The sequence below is a fragment of the Myotis nattereri genome (genome assembly GCF_964212035.1).
Source record: "Myotis nattereri genome assembly, chromosome: 7".
NCBI classification, from domain to species: Eukaryota; Metazoa; Chordata; class Mammalia; order Chiroptera; family Vespertilionidae; genus Myotis; species Myotis nattereri.
The window spans coordinates 15498942-15517993 of NC_138082.1; the positions used below are offsets into that span (position 1 = coordinate 15498942).

At 37.3% G+C, this 19052-nt stretch overlaps 1 protein-coding gene across 1 annotated transcript in view; it reads left to right on the top strand.

The window, feature by feature from the left end:
- The window catches only part of MAP2 (microtubule associated protein 2), a 231955-nt gene that overhangs the window by 62117 nt on the left and 150786 nt on the right, over positions 1–19052 (top strand). The window contains exon 2 of the mRNA XM_081095227.1: positions 3227–3276. The gene's annotated coding sequence lies outside the window, so the exon portion shown is untranslated. The remainder of the gene's footprint in view (positions 1–3226; positions 3277–19052) is intronic.

The following is a 19052-nucleotide window of genomic DNA, read 5'->3' on the forward strand; positions in this document are numbered from 1 at the left end:
GGGAGTTAATTTACAAAGCAGCTGCTCTTGATGCTGCAAATAGACATGCCCCCCTTCAAATGAGAAAAGCAAGCAAATAAAACCCCCAAGAGAACTTGAGTCCATCAGCTCAAAACAGAACACTTCTTCTTCCTCAGTACTTTGTTTCCATTAACTATTTTTTAAAATGTATTTTTATTTCAGAGAGGAAGAGAGAGGGAGAGAGAGAGAGAGAGAAACATCAATGATGAGAGAGAATCATTGATTGGCTGCCTCCTGCACATCCCCTACTGGGGGGATCGAGCCCACAACCCAGGCACGTGCCCTTGACCGGAATCTAATCTGGGACCCTTCAGTCTTCAGGCTGATGCTCTGTCCACTGAGCCACACCAGTTAGGGCTCCATTAAATATTTTTGATGCAAGTCAGGTGGGGCAAGGGTGGGACTTTTTGTCTTATTTCTGCCCAAAGGGGGATGTTCAACCATATATTTAAATTTGATGAAGCATCAGAAAGGTGCAATAGTAAGCACCTTCATTCACTTAACAAATACCTACTGATGCTCTTCTCTGTGCTCCTCTTCTTCCACTAAGCCTGTGGACTCAAGTGCAAGGTTCACGTGTCTAAAATAACATTCATATTTGAAATGAAGTTTATGTTTGAATTTTGCTGTTTTGGAAAAAAAACACTAGAAGTTTTGGAGATGGGACAAGGTTGGGGGGCAGTGGTGGGACAAGTTGGAATGTCTCCCCGATCACATTATGAAACATGAAGCCTGAGTTTTTAAAAACGCCTCAAGTAATCATTTTGGTTTTGCTATGAAAGTATATATTGAAACTGACTGTAGAAAAGATAAAATCCAATCTCCTTAAAAGAATATGAAAGCTATCAGGACGTTGATCTAGTATGCCAAAGGGCTTTGAGCAAGAAATGGCTGCGGTCAAATGGTAAATTGAGGTTTAAAACCGCACACAAACAAATACTCAGTTCTCTGTGGTCTTCCCATGGCTCCCGGCAACCGGGGAACCAGCTTTGCTCAGGGAATGATGATTGATGATCAACATGGTTAATGTGTACTGAGGGGAAGCAGTTGGCCACCCTAAAATGTGCTTTATGAGGTATTGATTCTTTTAGGCTGGTTATTTTTAAGAAGCAAAAGACTCAAAGAACCTTTGACCCTCCCTTTTACTTGCCTAAAGGAAGGAAGCTATCACCTATAATATAAACTAAATGTGGGACACAGGGGGAAACCAAGCAAAGTCTGTTAGTCTTCCCTCCATGTGCCATGGTCCTGGGTGGTCCAGCAAGAGTTTGTTTTTCACATGTTTGCTCTTTCTCCTCTGCCTGTGAATTGCCCACTTTCCCTTTTGAAATCCCAGACTCTTACCTCTCTCTCCTTAGTCCAAAATGACATAGAAGCCTCACCTTCCCAGTGAGTCCTTGGGTTCCCTGTTCCCTGTATGTACATTTATAATCCATTTGGTCATTTTCTCTTGATTATCTGTCCCATGTTAATTTGAGGATTAGTCCTGCCAGAAGAATTTAGGATAGAAGGAAAATTATTTTTTCATCCTTCACATGCAATGTGCCCACTACTTGTGTTTCGTGTTTCATCCCCTAGAGTTCATGTGTACTGCTTTTTTTCAAGTCTTTAAAAAAATATTTTTCCTTCACCATTTATGCAGGGTTTGCTTTTATATCATGAACCCCATCTAAAAAACAATTTTGCACACTTAATGGTATCATTGAAAAGAATGACCAGTAATCTAATATTGAAACTGTGAACTAGCTTCAAGCTAGTAATTTGCATGGTGCCTGATGGATGTTGCTGTGTTTTTTCATATATTGAAAATATTTCACCATTCTCTGAATTTACTCTGGCGTCTTAGGGTACTATGGCAAGCAGATTGGGAACTGTTGGCTTTATAGCAAAAAAAATTTATATTAAAGTAAAATAAAGTCAGATGCTTGAAGTGGAAGCAGACATACTAAAGCCATTCATTACTCTTGAAAGTCCCTCCAAGTGTCCTCAAATCCTTTTCAAAAAATCTCCACAATTTCATCCACATATCATTTATTCTTTTATGATAAAGTTCACTTTTCTTAAGCGCCTGCATTAAGATTAAAAATCAAGAGTTTCATTTCTAATCATTTTTTTGTTTAGTAGTACTCTATTTTTTAAATAAAATATATATATTGAAGGTGTGCAACGTGATGATTTGATATACCTATACATAGTGAAATGATTACTACAGTCATGAGAATAATGTATCATCTCATTGGAATATATGAAATTACTTTAGACTATCCTTTTCATTACGTAATTATCACTATAGTTTAATTTAGCTCTTGGACTTTAACCTAGGTGTCCAATAATTACCCATTTCTAACATGTCATATGGAACATATTCTAACTTCCAACCAGTTAACTCATAAACACAAGTCCAGAAGCTAACTTTTTTAAGCTAAGTTTTTTTAAAAATTGGAGATTTAGCCATAGATGTGCCCTGCAGCAAGTCAAGAATCTCACTCTATATTATTTTAAAGTTATATTTTTTTAATAACTGTCCAAAAGACAGGCTGACTTTTGACCCAATCCTTTTGGGTTTGCTTTTGTCCTGAGTTTACCTCCTTCGTTACGTTCACTTAATAGTGTGCTTCTCAGCATAATTTAGTGGCAAGGCTTTGTATAAAGAAGCAGTGGGACCATGGATAGGTTGCCATTGAAATTGTCTTTGGTGGCTGTTTTATGTGGGGGTTTTTTTTTGCCTTTAGATAGGTTATTGATCCTGGTCTAAAAATCTACAGACTGTCTGTGGATGTTGAATCCAATTAAGGATCCAAATGCATCAGCTTTATTATTTGTTAATTAATGATCTCTCAAGACAAATGATAATACATTGAGTACAGAATTTATTTAAAAAAAATTTTGGTTGACATTTCAGCATATAAGCATGAGAATTGTTCTACTTTAAAAAAAAAAACAACTGCTGAAAATAAAAATAGGGCCTAATTACCATAGTACCCCAGGGAGCCACATCTGATATATGTTTTTAAGTGAAATCTAGAAAATAATTTTAAGCTTAAAGTTTTGTAACTACATAACATTCCCTTATTTTAAATTAATGTGTTGTCAGCCAGTAAATTTTATGGTGCAAGAAACCAAGTAATTTTATCTTCTTTCTGAGTAAAATAAAAAACTAAGTCATTCGATTAAGTTTATGGATGCCTTTCTGTTTATCTTTCAGACTTTATTGATCTGATCCAAGGTATCTTGTGACTGCTGGCTGGAATTAAGGTTGGTGGTGTGTTTATAATATTGATTGTGAATAAACTGTGAAATAAAATAGAGGTATCCAGGGCCTTTGGATGGCTGGGTCAGAATAGCCTTGCAGAGTGTGGTAGGAAGCTGAGCTTAGACCTAGATACATTTCGGACTTGGGACGTTTTCAAATGTGTTTTCCTGAGCTGTGTTTGTTTTTGTAGTACTGATAATTTTGTAGTTTTGATAATTGTTTCACTTATTTTACCTGTTTTACTAGCTGGATTTTGATTAAGAAGACCCAACTCAAATTCATTTATTTAATAACCACGCATATGAAAGAATGACTTCTTGGTGAGGCTAACTCACAATTTAAAGAATAGTCAGCTTTCTGATTTGGCAGCAAAACACTTTGAAGCCCATGATTTGGTAGCCACGTTTCCTGAGGATGATAGTGTTGAAAGTAGTTTGTCAATGGCAAATTTAATTAATTAGCCGAGGTTTAAGATGCCATTCCTTTTGTTCTGTTTTCTGGTTACTTGATTTTATGGGAGATCCCAAACCAGTTTAGTGCAATAGTAGAGTCTTAGAGGGTGCTCACAGCAGGGGGCATAGAATTTCATTTATCCTTTCCATTTTCTTCTCTAGGACATGCATTCAGATTTTAAAATAAAATAAACCCTGATTGAAATGAGGACTTTTGTTGCTCATAAAAGAGCAAAATATCAGTTGTTGCGAATCTTCTTGAATAGGCTTTTGATGATAGTTAACATAAAGGAAAGCATTGGCTTTTCCTATGTGCTTACATTAATCAGGAATTTAGCTGTCAACACCTTTAGTTAGCCTTCAAATTGCAATGTCTAGCACATATCAGGCACAGTGGCCTCAATTGTGCCCTTGCTCTTCTACCCAAATACAAAACATGCGCGCGCACACACACATGCACACACCACTATTTCTCGCTTTCATACACAAACTGTGTTTTGCTATTCTTGAAATCTGTGTGGATTGTAGCAAATATAACATGTTAAAATAATGCCTACTGATAATTAGTAACTTATTAAGAAAAAAAGTGAAATATCCACACAAATGATAGTTAAAAGTCTCTATTTGTGACCAGTAATATAATGTGTTCATTTAGTTTGATGTTGAATTTAATGAAGACACTTCGCCTGGCTTCCTTTTATATTTGCTCCTCAATGTATTCTGTATAAGCTTGCACACATTTAAACATGAAATTTCCTGTAAGACTTTTTGAACTTTTTGCTACTCATTTTCTCAGCCAGCTCCTACCCATCTGCTAAGCAGAAGTTACAAGTAGAATGAGATCTTTGGCAAACTATAAATCTTTGAATAAGAAATATTTTCAATGCACAGGGTTAAGTTTGGATCATTAATTTTTCATTTTAATTAAAAGCAAATCATATTTTATCTTCTTTTTGGGATTTTTGTTTTACTGTTGGTGTGGTCAACATGACAACTTGATACCTCATCTCATCTCATTTTGGCCACATTTAAGAAATTAAAAAAAAACAACTAAAAAAGAAGCAGCTCCGTTTCCTTTCTAACTTGTTTCCTGTTGTTCACACATCTCTCATAGCATTTGTTCAGACTTCTTTCTGTTATCATTATTTCTGGCTATGTCTTATCTCCCCTAGGAGCTCATAGCATCTGGGGTGTTCATTCTTGTTTCTCTGCCCTGGTAGGGCCTTGAAGTGGACACCCAGGAAATGCTTATTGTGTGAATTATTAAGATTAGAAACAACAAGGAACAGTTTTATTACATATCTGTAAACTAAGTATATTGCTATATATGTATATATATGCATATGTAAGTATATGTATGTTATAATAATTATTAACCACTGTATGCCCTCCCTTGGTGATGGGAAAAGCTGAGCAAAAAGCATAAGCAAATCCCTTAAAATGCATTTGAAGCAGTAATAATCATTAGATCTAATTTGGAGGATTTAAAATATGAAGATATGAGAAAAGCGATTGCTTTGTTAATGTACTTTTTTTTCTACATTTAGCATAAGGTAATAGTTATGTACTTATGGATGAACACATATCTAGAATTATAATTATGGGATTGGCATGTGACAAAGTAACTTTGAGATTCTGGAAAGATCAGCCTAATTATTTGTTTACCACTTTAAGGAGAGATACAAAGCTGCTAGAATCACATTTCAGACTGGACAGACCAGTTAGTCCCAGGAGAATTTGCTTTCTCTTGTGCCGCTTTCTGAAATCTGAATCATCATAAGTTCTTATTTTTTTTCCTTTTTATAAAAACTAATACTTTCCCATCACAGACATTACAAGAAAGAAACGCACTCATGCCATGATTTGGAACGGGAGAAGTGGGGAGAAGGTGGAGAGGCAAACTCACTATCGCCTCTCAGTCTCCTTATGTGACCCAGTGGGATGCCTCAGGATTATGTGTTTTCAGAATCGCTCTTTATTTTGACAGTCTTGACATATTGAGGAAATTGGCTTGTTGATGCCATGCCACAGAGGACAAATAAGAAAACAGCCCACCAGAAATATCTTGAATAACAAGTAATGGATCTGTTTTTTCCATGTGAGAGAAAAGTGTTCCAGCTGACTCTTTTTCTCTTCGTTAAATGTTTGCTGTATCAAATGGCTACAAAAGACAACCACCTGGATATGTGTTCATAAACCCCATGCTTGAGAAATCAGTCCTGTGGATTTAATTCATTGACCAGCTAATTTTTATTCTTTCCCTGAATTCATCCGAAAGAGTGCCATTCCAAAGAATTGCATGGGGGATCATTTTGTAGACAATTTATATCATTAAAGAATGCCATGACTTTCATTTGAGCCTCTATCTTATTAGGGAAGTTTAGAGGAAATAAAAACTTAAGTGCATTTTATTCTTACGTAAGAAGTCCATTCATTTAGAAATCCTTTATTTCTTTTATGGCCTACTTATTGCGAAGTAACAACTTTGTAGTATTAAAAGAGGGATATGCTTTCTTGTTTCTCAGATTCTATAAATCTACATGAGACTCACTAAGTTTCATCAGTTATTCAACTGAGAATAGAAAATCATCAATTGCTTAGCAGAAAAAGGTATATATAATATAACTATATATGTTAGATAGATGCATAGATGTGCATGCTGATGTTGCATAGTTTGCCAATGAACAATATGAGGGCTTTTCTTTGGGGCGTACTCGATGGGCTATTCCTGTTAAAGAAGGTAAAATCATTTGCCCTTTCTGAACGAATTCCTTGCAGTTATTTAGGAATATTAAAATTGTTAGTTGAAAAACCATTTGTCATGACAAACCAAAGTGAATTTGGCTTCATTCCACATTATTCAATGTCTTATGACCATCAGCTTATGTTATTTTAGAGTCTTTGCTGTGTTTACTTTTCCTTCTACTTTTTAAAATCTAATTAGTGAAGGGCTGAATAAAAACACTTATACACATGCATCCATAGCTATATGTATGTATCTACCCACCCCTGTCTTCCTCTCTCTGTCTGAAATAAAGTTTATAGTTCAAAAATAGAGCAAGTACTTTGACTAATTTTTAGAATATAAATAGATATTTAGAACTTAAATACTGTCATCCTCATTTTATGACTGGAGAAAGCTAGTTACCAGACGCAGTTTTTACAATTGACTCTTTTGTGAAATGTAATAGTTTTTAAAGATATAGAAAAGTATTTTTAGGTATAAAAATAAGTAGAAAAATACACGTTTACCCAAATGTAATTACTTGCTTATAATATGTGAAGGCTTCATTTATAAGTATTTACTTTAGAATGACAAATAAGAGTGAACTTCATATCTTTTGCCTAAAGATGATTGACCCATAGAATGGAAATTACTTTTTCAGTCTTGTCCTTAAGTCTTTTGCCATGTGTTTGCCAGAAGTAGCTCTCTGAGTACAAGACTAATGTGCAAGAATGAGTTAGCCCACTTAAAAAAAACAACCCCCAACTATATTGGCCTTTTAAGGGGTCTTAAGTCAGCTATAAGAAATTCTAGCCCTATAAAGGAGAATTGAATAACAGGAGTAGAAAACTTACATGTTTCTATGGAGGAACTTAAGGCCTCATTTCTGAAACCATTAAGGAAAGTGAAATTACAAGGATTCCTTCCTCTAATTGTGATTTTTTTTCACCAAGGTTTTCCTTATTTAAAACATTTTAAAATAAGTTTGGAAATATGGAAAAATGGGTCAGTGAACAGTTAACTTGATAGGCAACTTTACAGTTGCAAACACTTTTAAATTTCACTTTGACGCTCCTTTATCTCTTAGGGACTGAAGAGACCTAATACAGACCATCTGACAATTCTGTCACAGGGAGAGGACCTTTGTACTTAGTTTAACCCTTGGGGTTTTCTACCTGTTTACTAAAGATGTAAGCCCTTTACTATTAGTGGTGTGTTTGAAGCATATACAAGCAGCCATGTAAGACAAGGAGAAATTTATGACCAAAGAGAAATTATGTATTCAGGGTAGGTTATTATATAGGTGTTTCAGTGGCAAGCAATCACCTTCTGTTTCATACAAGCATGCACAACATAAAAAACTACATTTAACATATCAATAACTACTTAAGAAACCTTATAATATCTTATGGTACTTCAGTAATTTGGCATCAGCTATAAATAGAAATTCCCCAAAGAAGTTATCTAAATTGTTTTTATTTGCATCAAACATCACTCTACCTCCCCCATTAAACCTGGAAGTGCTGCATTCCTGTTACATTGTAGGAACTGAAAAATGCCAGTGGGAGACATAAAAACTGTGTGGAATGTGATTTGATGTGGTCTTGTGTTCAGAAAGTTTTCTCAGGTAGATGTTTTGTCCTTGGATTGAAGGTAGTATCTTCACCACTTCTATGTCATGGTTTTGCTCAGAGATATTTCATTATTTATCTCAGAAAAGACCTCACACACAAATGTTGTTCCTGATACTTATTTCATTATTTAACACTGCCATAAATGGCATCCCACTCACCCAGTCAAATGATGTATCATTTTGCTGGATTCAGGAGTCAGTAGCTAAGGTGGCCCCACATGGAGGTACACCACCTCACAGGGTGGGAGGTCAGTGAGGGGTGGGGCTAAGGAAAATTTTGAAAATTTTTTTCAAAAAGAAAGAAAAAATATAAAGTAAAACAGCCCAGATAATAACCCCTTTCTGCCTGGTCTAGACCTTTGGGAAACCAGATTGTTTTCTTCAGTATCCTAGTTTCATAGGGATTTATAGATGGTAGTATTTCTGAATCGTGGGTACTAAATCTGTACTCTCATGTTGAAATCTTTGCGTATATGAAGCAAGCCTATGGAGAAGCTGCAGTTTCAATGAAACAGAGCACTTATTAATAAATCAGGTATTGAGCGTGCGCTTATAGTTCACTTGAGTGCTCTTTAGAAGTATTGAAAATGGTTTCTTTGCTTTGCAATAGCTTGCCATCAAGTTGAGGAAAGGGAAAACTAATGCATGTAAGTAGTAACTAATACAGGGTGATATCATCAAATACTAAGTACAGACATATTTTCTAGGGAGATCCATAGAGGTTATAACCTGCTGTTATTTACAAAGACCGCCTATAAAAAAGGGGGGATTTCATCTGGGTTTAGAGGTGAATAGAATTTAAATAAACATAGTAGAATGTGGAAGAAAAGAAAGTGGCTTTCTTGCAAGGGGTCCATGGAAGCCAAGGCACTGAGAAAGGACTGAGGACTGGGAAGTTCGGAAACTTGAAACAGGGTGCAGGACAGGTTTGGACCTGGATTCTACCCCTTCCCTCTCTCCTTCTGTCTAAATCTTCCTTATTTTTCTTTCCACAAATATTTGTTGAGCTACTTTTACGCACTTATTTTTTTAAACTATGAGCAAAAATCCAATCCATCATGAGATTTGTTGTGCTCTTTTTGTGCACGAAGAACAGTTACATTAAGAAATATTCATGTGGGTGTCTGTTCTAAGAGCTTCTATCAAATTATGTTTTTGTGTTATGTTTTGTGAAAAGAAAACGCACACACATGGAACTGAATGTTCCAACTAGCATTCATGCTATCTGAATTTATTTTATCTTGGTATTAATGTTACCAAACTTGTTTATAATGAAAGGTAAATGGAATAGTAACATTAAGCATTATATATCTTTATTCAACTTCACATGGGAATTTTGGAATTTCACCATTTAAATTATTTGTTATATTATCTCAAAGGGCTCAACTGCAGGGGAAGAGGGGGATAATTGGAATTGGAATTGTTGGGGCAATATAATTAAAAACAAAAACTTCTCCCAACCCAGAAGTCCTCTCCACAAAGATATTAGAGAAAGAAAGCCATTATGTTATTGAATAAGCTTTAACTAGAATGTGATGCTTATTACAGGCAATCCACTAAGACAGTGGTTCTCAACCTTCTGGCCCTTTAAATACAGTTCCTCATGTTGTGAACCAACCATAAAATTATTTTCGTTGCTACTTCATAAGTGTAATGTTGCTACTGTTATGAATCATAATGTAAATATCTGATATGCAGGATGGTCTTAGGCAACCCCTGTGAAAGGGTCGTTTGACCGCCAAAGGGGTCGCGACCCACAGGTTGAGAACCACTGCACTAAGAGATTGCAAAGATCAAAAGCAATGTCACCCTTTCATATAGCCAAGTAGATACAGTCCATTACATGCATGCTTTCAAGATAAACAGCAACTAGTCCTCAAGTCAGAGGACCACATTTACCTAGCAATTGGCATGCCCATCTGTGTGAGCTAATTGACTTTCTCCAGAGGACAAACTTCTCATATCTTTATGACAGGAAGTTGTTTTACAGGAGAAAGGAACCCAGGAAGTTTGACTCTTCCTCTCACACAAGAATGGGGAGATAGAGAGCTATCCTCTCGTATGTTTGCATTAAAAAAAAAAGACTCCTGGGCCCTTGAGTAAACATTCTGGAGAGTGTGAGAATGGCCCCAGGCTTAAATTAACCAGCATAAAGATTTACACACATTTGAAAAGGACTGTGAAAGAAATTCTGAAAGAAAGGGGAGAGGGGCAAAGTCTCTAAACTTATTTTCAACAAGGAAAATTAAGCCTCTTATTTTTAATTTCAATTTATTTGCCCTTACAATGAATAAAAACATTGCTTCGTAAGAAAAGTCGTCAATGGATGGTTCAGTTCTTCTCATATACTCCTATATATTCTAAAACAAACAAAACAGCCTTTAAAATGGAAAGATTTAGTGAAATGATCCCTCCTTCCACACACTCAGCCATCAGGTTGCTGGGTAAATTAGCAGGGAACTAACGTTCAGAATGGGCTATATAAAAACAACGCATAAACTACTTTTGAAAGTGGTGCCAGATTGGGCATTTACAGCTTTCTGGTGCATTTAAGTAAACTCCTCAACTGAAACACCTAGGTGCCCATTTAGATGCTAATGTTTGGCCAGCTGCTTTTTTTTCTTCTTCAAAGCAAGACAAGCTGGAGGTCACATGACCCTAATTACTGCAATTATGAGCTTTCTGGGAGTAATCACTAAGGTTGCACCCAGAGTGAGCATCTGTTGATGATAAATAGATCTAGAGATTACTAAGGCTAGGCTTCCCTATTAGGCAGCTGATGCTTCATTTCTTTTTTTCTAAAATATATTTTTATTGATTTCAGAGAGGAAGGGAAAGGGGGAGAGAGAGAGAGAGAGAGAGAGAGAGAGAGAGAGAGAGAGAGAGAGAGAGAGAGAAACCTTAATGATGAGAATCATTGATTGGCTGCCTCCTGCATGCCCCCTACTGGGGATCAAACCCACAGCTCAGACATGTGCCCTTGACTAGAATTGAATACTGCACCCTTTAGTCTACAGGCCGATACTCTATCCACCGAGCCAAACCAGCTAGGGCAATTCATTTCTTAAAATGTATCTAAAGAAGTTGAGAACAGGCCTCCCCATGATGGTACTGGGAGCTCACAAGAAACTTTACCTCTGCCTTAAAGAATTTAAATTAGGGGCTTTGACCATAATAAGAGTTATCACCAGAAATAACTTTTTATGACCTATCTAAAGGGCAGGGCAAGCTTCTAATTACTGAACATCTGCTTTTCTTATCCTGCAAATGACCTTCCTCCTCTCTGAAGCTCCAAGGTGCCTTACCTTAGCCTTAACACAGAATATCATACAGACCTCATTTTCTCTTTCTGTCTCTCAGTCGCTCCTGTTTGTGGGGTCTCTGACTCTCTTAGGTATGTGGGGTTCCGGTACATACACTTGTAATTAAACTTGGTTATTTTCTCTTGCTAATCTGTCTCATGTTGATTTGATTATTTAGACCAGCCGGCAAAACCTGTAAGAGTAAAGTTTCTTCTCCCCCACATATATATATACAGAACTCAAACCCATATTTTCTAATAAAAGAATTCTTTTTTTCCAGTTTTTTTTCTTAAAATTTCTCTTTAAATTTAGTAGCAACAGTTTAAAATTCACATTTGTGTGTGTGTGTATAAAATTAGAATTCTGAAGAAGGATGTGGAGAAAACTCTACGAGTGACTAATAGTGAAGCAGCATTATTCACCTGCACGAATTTTAGTTCTTTTTGCAAAGAGAAAAGAATGTCACAAGGGCTCAGTATTTCCAGCAGAAGTGTTATTTTGCATTATTTCGCTTTGTTTTATTAATTTGGAGGTGAAGGCCTAACTTCTAATTACAAGGGAAAATTCTTCAGACAACCTAAGCCTTCAGAGTCATCCTTTAACAAGGAAAATTATTTCCCCTTTCAAATAGCCATTTATTTCTCAAGAGCTTATAGTTTCCTAGGATAGACTTTAGCAGTATTGTTTGCCTTGCTGCCTATTATACTTTTCAGACTAAACAGGGCTCACACTTTTAAATGTCATGTGTATTATTGGATTTCTTTTTAACCTGACCCGTATCACGCAGTAACCTTTGAGCAAAACTCTATTCATGCTAAATTGCATGTTGGGCTGTGTGATGGTACCTTGTTAATACGGTGTGACTGAATTAATATTGATTAATGGCAGTGAGATTAAAGATAGTGCGTTGCATCTTCTTTTGAAAATCTCCCACTATGGTAACTTGCCTCCCAAGTTAGGTTTAGAGCTTCTTATAATTTCCTGTTCCAGTACGGAGGCAGTCTAAGTTTATTTCCAGTCTGTGTAAAACGACACCTAGTAAATGATTTATTAATTAAACAAATGCTTTTGTGAGCACTGCAGTGTGCCAACAGGTGTGTTAGAAGGAAGCGTAACAGGCATAGTCTTGCTTTCTCTTATTCAGATGGTAACTCAAACAGCCTTTGAAGTAAGTACATGTGTGAACTTGACACCACATTTATTTGACAAACCTAAATATAAGGTGGAGTTTGCCAAATGATTTGTCCTCAACTAGTAACAATTTAAAAATGCATCCGTTGATGGTTTTTAAAAGCTGTTTTGTGGCAGCACCTGACAAGTCTCCCCACTTCCTCCACCCCTTTTTCATGACTAGGAAAGGACACGACTTATTCTTCAGGAATAAAGGGTGTCTGATTGGATCATAACTTTTTCCTCCCACCTTCATCTGTCTGTCTTAATGCTTCACCTTGGTTCTTATAAACATTTTAATGTTCTTTGGTTTTTGTTTTTTTAAAAAAAACTGTTTCTGCTGTAATGATTGACATCTGTCCTTTCAGTGGTTCTCAACCTTTCTAATGCCCCCAACCATAAAATTATTTTCGTTGCTACTTCATAACTGTAATTTTGCTACTGTTATGAATCGTAATGCAAATATCTGATATGCAGGATGTATTTTCAGGGGTCGGGACCCACAGGTTGAGAACTGCGGATTACTTCTCAAAGAAAGGGCAAGTAAAGAGGCTTTGTCATATTGGAACTTTGACAGTAGGACTCTGTCTTTCAAAGAACATTAGGCCCACATTCAGGACCTAACTGACCTGACAAGCCAGGAAATCGGGAGTTTGAGATTTTAAGCTTCACTCACTCCGTTCTATAACACATTTTAAAGAAGCTTCACTTGCTAAACTCAATAGTTATTGTTTTCATGAGTACCAGCGCCCCCATGATATTATTCTTTTCAATACATAATAGGTTAAATATTTGATAATGTAGTTCAGTTCAACTTTATAAGACTTCATATAAGTAAAATCATAAATCACACACAAAAATATTTTGACAGATCATTATGTTTAGAGTTTGGGTTCAGAAAATGTTGTCTTTATAAATATAATTCAAATGAGTGTATTTTTTTCCACTCACTTTTAGAGAAGTAACAAAACCCTGTGGTAAGCTACACCTCACACTAGAGGAACCAGACAGCTCTTTTCAGCATCTTTCTACCAATGTTTTGGTTGAAATGATGGGGCTCCACTTATTTCACCAATTGGATCTCATCTGGAAGATGAGGGGTGACATCAAGAAAAGAGAATAACATAGACTCCAAGAGCTAATCAGAGAGAAAGGCATTGCCATGTACTTCTGCAACAAGGCATAAGTTGGAAGCATCATAAACTTGAGAGCAAAAACGATGGCATTTGCTTCAAAACAGCATTTTGAACTCTAAAAACAGAGGAAGGAAAGTGGGCTGGAAGAAGAGAGCAGGATAAATGAGGCTTAATCATTTCATTGAAGTTGATTGATGAATCTTCAGTCACAGATTGAGAAAAATATTGTCCCATCTTATATGATGTTTCAAGAACTGTTTGTGACAGATACTTTTCAAAGTAACTTGGAAGTGCTATGAAAATCATGAATATTTTATAATTTTAGTCCCTGATCAAGGGTTCAAATCAATATATAAAATAAGTTTCAAACTTATTCATATGTGTAAGAGGCTTACAGTTATAGGTCTTTCCCAATGAGAGGGGCATGGCCTGAGACCTCAATCCAGGAAATTGTTATTAACAGAATTACTAATTAGGCTCCTTTTAAAAGCTCTATATGAATGTTTGTTTTGTCTCTTTACCTTTGATCAAATCTTAAATCTTCCTCATTTAGGGAAAGTTTTAGTGGATGCTACTACCCCTTCAGAAATGAAAGTTTCAGTCACACATATTATAATTTATGGGCAGGAAATATAGACCAATAAATAAAGAGACATCAACTCAGTACAGCCCACTATTATGAGTGATGAAATAAGAGTAGTCATGACTAATGAATTTGCAGTTGTCTTTTCTTGTTTTTCTAGGGTTGCCTGAATCTGTATGTATGTATATATTTATTTATTTTTAATATGTTTTTATTGATTTCAGAGAGGAAAGGAGAGGGAAAGAGAGATAGAAACATCAATGATGAGAGAATATCATTGATCGGCTACCTCCTGCACTCCCCCTACTGGGGATCAAGCCCGCAACCCAAGCATGTGCCCTTGACTGGAATCGAACCCGGGACCTTCCAGTCTGCAGTCCAATGCTCTAGCCACTGAACTGAACCAGCTAGGGCTGAATCTGTCTTTAGATATGACATATTGCATGCTTAGGCAAAGCCTGGTAAGGCACAAATAAAATAATGATATTTGTATTCACCTTCAATTAGTATCAGCAAATAGTTTTTCAGCTTCCTATCGTGCATCCTCTCTCCTTATTCCCCCCCCACCTTTTTTTTCTGTTGGAATGCCTGCTCACACAGCAGTTTCTCAGGGAAACCTTCCTTCCATTGGGCTTCTCTGCTCGGCACTCCCATAGCAACAGAACTCTGGTCTACCATGGCATTCCACTTTATTCGCATTCCTAAATCAACATTCGTTTTTCTTCTTAATTAAATGCTACGGGACTTGAAGGCAGGGACCATATATATATGCCTTCTCATTACAGTCTTTTTGGAACCCTGTCTGATATCATTTTTTTGATTACTCTCCCGGTCATTCCTGTTGCTATTGTTGGCTAGCTGTTTTGGTTATTCCCAGTGCCTGGTGTGCCCCTCTTGATTGCTATCCTGAGCGTCTCCTTTCTCACCACTCTGTCTGGGCTGCCATCTGCCTGTTCCTTCTGCATGTGAGAGGCTGAACCTGCACGCTGGGCCTCCCTGCCCGCCTCTCCTGACCAGCAGTCTCTTGTTCTTCCCCACTGAAGGCCCCTAACATACTCAGCAGCCCACAGAACTGCAGTGCATTCTCCCTTAATGAACATTTATGGGTCAATAAAAAGAAATCTCTTCAAACTGCCTGAGAAGAATCAGCGGACCTGTTTAGCTCTATTTGGCTTTTTATTATTCTGTTTTCTTTGGCCAGATGGTCTGAATCAAGCATGGAAGTGCCCTAGATTTCCAGATTTGTCTTCTACAGACTCACTGTTAAGCACTTAGTGCTGTTTATATTCTCAGCATAACTTTTGTAAAACTCTATTTTGAAAAGCTATGACTATGGATACACATAAAAAGAAAGTTAATGGAAATGAAAAGTCCCCTTCAAATCTGTGTTTTAAGGCTTCTCTTAGTCAGAAAAACAAAAGCTGCATTGCCTGCTTCACCAGTGACCAGGCAAGTGTTATTCTCCCATTTGGTAGATATTCAAAATTTAGTTGGGCATATTAAAAAAAAAATACAGTGAAACCGTTTAATGTATCAAAGGCCTATATAATGCGATGTGGGTAAAGGTTGTTTCACAGCTTATTTTAGTATCCTAGAAAGGTTGGCATGGAAACCTGGAAGGCATTTTTTGGGTGCTTGAGACATAAAGATTTTCATTTTGAAAGTCTGATTTATCTTACTTATTTCTATTTAGAATCCATTTTAATGCTTATTTCTGTCTAATTTTATGAATATGATCTTTTTCCTAAGCAAGAAGCAGCTCTACAGTCAAATTTTTAAAAATAAATATATATTTTACTAGAAAATGATAAGGAGGTAGACAGGGTAAGGAGGATAACTTTCAAGAGTTAAGCAATGTAATTCTTTGGTATAAATATAGACCGTGGAATCACGTAGAAATGGGTTCAAATGCTGGTTCCAGCACTTACTGGCCATGACGATTGCTATGTTGATAGCCCCAAAAGGGAGATAAAACTTGATATAATAGTAATCAAAGGAAATAAATGAAGTAATTTATGTAATGTACTTAGCAATGTCTTGCATAAAATCCTTATATCTTTTGCCTGAATATTGTGAAATAGTGGTTATAAAATGTCTCAAGACCTTCATTAATTTATATGTGAACTAAAGGCCCAGTGCATGAAATTCGTGCATTGGGGTGGGGGTGGGGGGTTCTTCTCAGCCCAGCCTGCACACTCTCCAATCCAGGAGATCGGGCCTAAACCGGCAGTCGGACATCCCTCTCATAATCCTGGACCGCTGGCTCCTAATCACTCACCTGCCTGCCTGCCTGGTCACCCCTAACTGCCCCTTCTTGCCAGCCTAATCACCCCTAACTACCTGTGCATGCTGGCCTGGTCACCACTAACTGCCCCACCCCCTGCCAGCCTGGTGACCCCCAACTCCCCCCCCCCCGCCCCCGCTGGCCTGGTTGCCCCCAACTGCCCTCCCCCATTGGCCTGGTTGCCCCTCACGGCGCCCCCGTCAGCCTGGTCACCCCACGCAGCCTGCTGCTCAGTCATTTGGCCATCCCTCACTAACCCCCCTGCTGGCCTGGTTGCCCCATGCAGCCTGCTTGTTCAGTCATTTGGTCGTCTCTCACTAACCCCCCTGCCGGCCTGGTTGTAGGCAGCCATCTTGTGAGGGCATGAGGGTTAATTTTCATATTACTCTTTATTATATAGGATAAGTTTTTGTGGATTAAAGCAAGGGTGTGAAAAAGTTCCATGTCAATCCCCCCAATCCCCTCACCCCCACCCTCCCAGTTTATTACCTGTTGTGTTGTTCTGTTTCTGACTGGAACTCTCCTTACCCAATGATAATTAGTGACCATCAACGTTCCTTGGCATCCAGAGACCTGGGTTCAGTTATTGCCTCTTCTACTCAGCAGCTGTGTGACCTTGAATAAGGAATTTCAACTCTGGGGACCTGGGTTTTCTTACATGTAACTTAAGTAGAGATCAGCCATATGGTTTCTAATGAATATATATTTTGGTTTTTAAATGCTGTGATTATATTAGCTCTAGGTGTCACCATGGGGTCCATTCTTTATTTAAAAAATATATTTTTATTGATTTCAGAGAGGAAGGAAGGAGAGAGAGAGAGAGAGGGAGAGAAACATCAATGATAAGAGAGAATCATTGATCGGCTGCCTCATGCAAGTCCCAACTGGGATCAAGCCCACAACTTGGGCATGTGGCCTATCTGGGAATTGAACTGTGACCTTCTGGTTCATAGGTCGATGTTCAACCACAGCGATACCAGCTGGGCATGATGTATAGCTCTGAATCCGCCATCTTTGCATATATGACCAGAGGCTCTCAAGCTTTTTTGCTTTTTTTCTTTACTAGAGGCCAAGTGCATGAAATTCGTGCACAGGTAGGGTACCTAACAGCTGCCGGCTGCTGGCAAGGGCCAGGGTCTTTCTTCGTTCTGTGCCACCCCCTGGTGGACGTCTAACTCCCAGTTGATTGAACTCCTGCCTGTGGGGACAATTTGTGTATTAGCATTTTATTATATAGGATTGACAAAGGTATTACATATGTGTCCTTATCCCCCATTACCCTCCCTTTTTATGAATGACTTTGTGAAGTAAATTAGCTACTAATTTTTTAAAAACTTAGAATCTCAGGATATTTGGCAAGTTTGATGACACTGGTTTTCCAAAAACCCCTAGCAAATATGAGACAGTTATTCCTAAATATATTTTTAAAAATACAGGCATTGATTTTTCATATCCTTATTTAAAATGGCATTTCTCAGGCATGAGACAGCTAAAAAACAATGGTGTGTTTGATACTAAAATAACGAAAAGATATGAGTAAGTCATGATGGGAGAACAATACAAAGAGCAGCTTTAACAGTATAAAATCTGCAGTGTGTGGGCGACGATTAATTCATGGAAGTGTAATCTCTCTAGGCAGTGTCTTGCTGAGCTGAGGAGGGCTCTGCCAAAGCAAGGCCTTTCCTGAATGGACTGACCCTGGGAGTGACTTGGGTTCGGGACAAAGACCAGCATGCCTCTGAAAAGGGGATCATGGCATAATCAAATACAACTCCTCAAAAGCTTCAGCCCTTCCAACTAAAGTTTCACAGGAATACAGAAGAATCTCAAGGTTAATTTTGGAAATTCCACCAAATACTAGATTATCTTTAAAAAACAACAACAGATATTCACGTGAAATTCTATATACTTCAAGAATTCTGTACCTTTATTTAAACTTTTAGTTTCTATAACAATTTACAATATTTTTCCTCCTGAAGAAAGTCTGTGAAAAAAAAATCTTCACTATATTAGCTGATTAGTTCCATTTCCTGCAGTATTTCTTTTCTTGTGGTTGCTGGTTTCCAGCCAATTCTATTTTTGCATTTATTTTCTCCATTACATTTATTTTCTGAGTAGAAGAATTTTTGTGTTTTTAATTTTGTCAAAATGGAACTTTTCTCATGTCATGTCATGTCATGATTTTGATGTTTTTAAAGCTTAAAAAGCAACGCAAAGGAGATATGTTTACACAATTAAACGTGTCATGGACCTTTAAAAAAGATCTGATAACGCTAAAGTATTTTCAATCATCAGTGGATTGGGAATGCCCAATCACTTTTTTAAGACATGAGCTTTTGAGTGTAGCAATTGACTTGATGCAGCTGTGTTTTAAAAGAGGAAACTAGGAGTCTTGGAAGTGACATCATGAGAATGCAGAAAACTAAGAGATTAAATAATAATATACAGCAGCCCATTTCACTGTCTTAGTGCAGTGCAGGGAAATTCTGAATG